At 42.9% G+C, this 5785-nt stretch overlaps 1 pseudogene; it reads right to left on the reverse strand.

Moving 5' to 3' along the window:
• Positions 1-2978: 2978 nt before the first annotated feature.
• Positions 2979-4744, reverse strand: LOC144776825 (18S ribosomal RNA; annotated as a pseudogene).
• Positions 4745-5785: the final 1041 nt, after the last annotated feature.

Consider the following 5785-nt stretch of genomic DNA (forward strand, 5'->3'; position numbering starts at 1 on the left):
CTCCCTTCCTTCTGTACGCCTCATGTTCCCATTCCTCAAGCGCCTCATACTGCATAGGTATAGGATTTGGTTTTAACAAATGTATTTACCTCCTCAAATTTTCCAACGTTTTTACATTATAGGTACCATGCTCTGGGAAAGCTAAAACTCCATCGATCTCTGTATTTCTCACCCAATTCTCTAACCATGTACACGTATGATACCACCCTCTATCATCATAAAAGAAACAGGCGATCTTGCAGGAGGTACAGGAATTCCCTCTCTAGTAACTATTGGAGTATCCTTTTTAAATAAATCTTTTATCATTTTTACCAGCTTAATTTTCAACTCTCTCTTTTCGCTAAATAGTTCTGAAATCAAGGAAAATCCTTCCATAATTCCACTTACTCTATTTGTTCACACTCGTCCAATACCAGCGCAACTCACACTAACCAACCAATAACAGCACAATCCACACCCGCTGTTCTGACCAATGCCAGCGCAGCTTTTGGTGACGTCAGTATAACTCCTTCGACTGACAATGTCGAATGACTTCAATGTACTAAAAATTAGATTCTTATTAGAAACGACACAAAACGCTACTACTTTGTCTGCTCCACTTACTAAAGAGATAGTTAGATCATTCCAGAGATCCTTTCATATCCAGTAAAACAACAACAGCGTCACTCTACTTTCTCAATCACGTGAAAGAGGGTCTTGGTACTCCTCTGAGCGTGTTTTTCAAAGTTTCGGAAGAGTACTCTCACGATTTCAGTCAAGCGAAAAGAGGTCTTGGCACTCCTTTAGGTGTACTTTCTAAAGTTTCAGAAGAGGGCTTCACTATTATATCCAGCTCACTTTGAGATAGGTCCCTTAGAATAATATCAACAGCCTTTGACTTCGATATTACAACAATAGACAAAGTACTTCTCCAGTGCCATACTTTTCCACAATCTTCCTCTGCCCCTGAGGCTAAATCAACATCCCAGGATCTTAGGCAACTCCGTACCTGTACTTCCACACTACATAAAACACAGATGCTAACTTTTCATATTAGTAACCAAAATCAATATTTGAACCATTAATTTGCCAAAATAATCAATATAAACCATCCTCTGCTACCAAAACTGATCCAGCGATCTGGGACTAATAATTTACTACACACAAGGCTCAATTTCATTACCAATAAGTCCCTTCATGCTGGGTTAGTGAATTACCAAACTAAATACCCAACTTACCAAACTACAATTTGTTTCTTCATGTCTAACATACCAAATATGGTGATGCGATCCTATATAGTAGACAGGGTTTGGCAAACTAATACTTGGTTTTAAGAATACTCATAAACCTAAATAAACACTTCTAATAAAGGCAAACTCATTTGTATATTTATAATGTTTATCTAAATAATGTCAATAAATACTCATCAAATACCAATATACAGTACAAAATTATAGATCATCACAGAGTAACACTATCAAAAATATAATGACAAAAACACATCTCATCAAACGGTGTATAAAGGAGTGGAAAGGATAAGAGACAAAAGGTTCAGAGATAAATACATTTACAAATAATTATGCAAATACAGTTTTCTGTCTATGCTAACCCAGTTGAAATAGGAAATCTAATCCCTCGCCATGAGATCAGTAAGTTCCCTCAAGAAGAGTAGAAGAGGCATAGACTAAGTCAGGAATCAGCAGACAGGAAAGAGCCAACTCAAGAATAGGAGACAGCAAACAAGGCCTCTCCTCACACAGGTAGGAAAGCAAACCCCCATCTAACTCTGACAGACTAATTCAAACCCCCTCCCACCAGCACCCTCAATTATACCCTAAAACCGAGATGTCCAACCCACACCTGTGTCAGAACAGAAGGTTTTTCTACATTTGATTGGTTAAGGAAGGGGGTGTATTGTCACACCACATTCATCATGACCATCGTATTCAATGTTTTATTGTTTATTTATTCATCACGTCAGCTTCCACCCCAGGGAATACATATTTGAGCCACTATCATAATGTTCACTTCCTTCATGCCGGTTTTGTAGCAAACTTTGTATAACATTTATCCACTTGCGTAGAGAGGAAATGTTTCTCTGCTTGATACTTCATGCAAACTCTTGGCAGGCACTCAGTATTTTGTGAAGTACATTTGTCGTCCATCTTCCCCTTTTCTTTCAAGCTTAATTTCTTAAGTTTATTTTCTCATTTCCATTAACCCCAATGATTCTCTGCAGAGCAGGAAACCATACTTCTACGAAAAGCAAAAACAGGCATTATTAATCACTTATAATGCTTTCCTTAACGCATCCTCCCAATGCTGCATTTATCCATGTGCATCCCAAACTAGCAAACGTTAATAAATTGCACAAAAGCAACATTAGTCTTTTTATTTTTGTTTTGTCCAGAAGCATTTGCGGCCTAGTCTAGTGCTTTAGTACGCACTTGCGCAGTAGCATTTTCCCTCATGTTAGGCACTTTTCCACATTAGTTTTCCACCGCACACGTTTAATACGTGTTACTGAGGGTTCAATTAAGCAGGTGTTATTTCGCGAAAAACCCTCTCTATCAATAGTGTGGATGTGAGATCCAGAAGAGAGAGGTATTCTGAGCACTGCGTGTTATCATAGGAGGTAAAAGTCTCTTAATAGCAGTGGTAGTGGTTGAAAGCCAGAGAGTGTAATAGTTTGAGTATCAGTGGTTAGAGTTCTAGATGAGGCCTTGTGGTGTGGTGTGAGGGGACTTAAAACTACCAGAGGTATTTTGGCTGAGGCACATTCAGGTGGTAAAGGAGCTGATTGCAATAGGAGAGGGGGGAGTGACAGCATATCTGAAGATGGTGGGAATTTGAGGGGCATTTGAAGGGTAGGGTGGATGGGCTCTGAGGCTTGTCAGAGAAGCTCTGAGGGCTGGCCTGAGTTAGAAGTGTCTGGGTTTCATCTGGGAGGCAGTGAGGGTTGAGGCTAGCACCATTTATCACTCGGGCCGCCCCTCCATTAATGACCTTTCTGCAGATTCACCTGTGGAAATCATGTTACAAATGTTACTTCCTCTAGACTGTCAAGTTTGTTTGTCTTCTCGGTGCACCACCAGGGCCGTTGCCCACCCCGGCAGGCCGATCAAAGGAACTCACCAACCCATCCAATCAGTGGTAGCAACGGGCAATGTGTACAAAGGGCAGGGACTTAATCAATACAAGCTTTTGACCAGAACTTACTGAGAATTCCTCGTTAATGGTAAATAATTGCAATTCCAAATCCCTTTCACAAATGGGTTTCTGAAGGTAACCAGCACGAATTGGCGAAGCGTAGACACACACTGAGCCATTGAAACCTGTTATTGCTCTCTCTTGTGTGGCAGGATGCCACTAGCCCCTCTAAGAAGTTGAATGCCAACCACTGGGGGCCGTGTAACTAGCTAGCATGGAAGAGTTTAGTTTTTTATCAGAATTTCCCAGACAAATCGCTCCACCAACTAAGAACAACCATGCACCACCACCTGCAGAATCGAGTAAGAACTATCAATTTGTCAATGTTTTCTGTGTGTGGGCTAGGTAAGGTGTTTTGAGTCAAATTAATCTACAGGTTCCACTCCTCATGATGCCCTTATGTCAATTTCTTTATGCTTTGTCTTTGCAACCTTATTCCCCCATGGACCCAAAGACTTTGGTTTCTCAGAAGCTGTTCGGTGGATCATTGGAATATGCCGAATGCCGCAGGATCGCTTGTCAGCATCGTTTATGGTCGGAACTATGACAATATCTGATCGTCTTCAAATCTCCGAATTTTGTTCTTGATTAGGGAAAACATCCTATGGTTTGGTTTGTTTTTGCGCCAGGGCAAGAATTCACCTCTAGAACGAAAATATGAAAGCCCCTGTTTATCCCTCTTGATTATGACCCAAGTTCCCAAAAACCAACAAAATAGAGTTGGAGTTCTATTCCATTATTCATAGCTGAAGTATGCAGGCAACCGGCCAGCTTTGAACACTCGTTTTTCCAGAGTAAATTCTTTGGACATTTTGGACACTTATACAAGAGTATGAAGGGGGCCCCAAGAAGCAGGGGCTGGGACAGGCAGTAGATCACCTCGCAGTGGACCTCCCGGTCGATCCCAAGTTCCAACTACAAGCTTTTTAACTGCAGCAACTTTAATATATGCTATCGGAACTGAAATTACTGTGGTTGCTGACAGCAGACTTGACCTCCAATGGACCTTCATTAAAAGATTTGAAATGTACTCATTCCAATTACAGGGCCTCGAAAGAGTCTCATATTGTTATTTTTCATCACTATCTCCCCGAGTCCAGAGAGGGCAATTTGAGCGCCTGCTGCATTCCTTGGATGTGGTAGTCATTTCTCAGGCTCCCTCTTGGGAATCAAACGTTGATTCTTCTTTACCTGTGCTCACCATGGTAAGTACAGAAAGTACCTCTGAAAGTTGATAGGGCAGACATCCGAAAGTATCTTCGCCTTTCACAGGGATGTTGAATGGGCCCATGGTTATCTAGAGTCATCAAAGCAGCCGGGCGAGCCCAGATTGGTCTTAGTTTGATAAGTGCAAGCAACCCAGGAGGTCAGTGCTCATCAGCATGCATTAGGTTTAGAATGACCACACTTATCCAAGTAACAGGTGGAACGATCAAAGGAATCACAACTGATTTAAGGAGCCATTCGTAGTTTTATTGTGTTGGTCTTGTGTACTTACACACTCATTGACTTATCTCTGATACAAGCATATGCTACTGACAGGATCAACCAGGAAGCCCCACCTGCTGGACAGGAGGAGGAGCCAAATGCATATCCCAGACAAACATTCTCGCCCATCCGGAGCCTACTATGGAAGCCCCTGATTGCCTTAAGGTGGCTGAGTGGAAAGGGTGGTCATACAAGCAACTGCAGTCCTAGTCTGCTCCATGACCACAGAAGGGAGAGGTGGGCTGAGGTGCTGGCAAGTGAGAAGCAGGAGTGATGGAGTTGGTGGTAGGAATATTCCACAGAATGATGGACTGTCAGGCTGTATCTGGGGCAAACCTACCTGCCCGTATCCACTCTGGTCAGACTACTGAGGCAGAGCAAGCTTCCAGGCTACTTGGCCTTTGCTTTTCTGGGTAGGAAGGTCCTCGGGGTAGGCCTCCATGAAAACCAGACACTTGATTCAGATGGTCCCAGCCTTGGTGAAAGCTCTTTGCTTGAAACAACAGCTGAGGCTGATCAAGCAGTCATTCCCAAACTGACCAAGCATTTCAAAAAGTGTCCAAGAGTATAGTGCTGGCTCGACGGTCCCCGAGCTGTCCTCCCAACACATGGATGACAGCTTTGCATCACTTCCTGTTCTATGGAAAGGTAGGCTGGCCCTTTTCAGTGCCTGGGGCTTCCCGGGCTGTATTCTCAGATTCAAAGGTGGGCTTCAGGCACGGGGCTGGAGGGAGATCTCACAGAGCCCTGACCCTGGGCTTAGTCAGAGCTTTTTCACCCAGCCAAGCAGGGGACTCCTGGTCGTGCCTGTGGGACCCCGTCCCGGCTCTAAGTGACACTGTGGGCCAGGTAAGTGAAATATACTATTAGGTGGAGTGTCTCACTCAGTTTTTCTATACCAGTAAACACTCATTGGTTACAAAAATCAGTGATGGATATTTTACTTCGTATGTTTTTACACATCCTTTATGTAAGTGTCGGTATGTTGGCACACATGCTTTTTGGCAACCATTTTGCTATTTACTTCCTAATATTCAATTGTATCACACCTCCTCAACAGTTGCTGCTGTTTTGCTTCTACTACAAACCACCATGCCTGAAACTACAA

Source organism: Lissotriton helveticus, chromosome 1_1 (assembly GCF_964261635.1).
Source record: "Lissotriton helveticus chromosome 1_1, aLisHel1.1, whole genome shotgun sequence".
Lineage (NCBI taxonomy): Eukaryota > Metazoa > Chordata > Amphibia > Caudata > Salamandridae > Lissotriton > Lissotriton helveticus.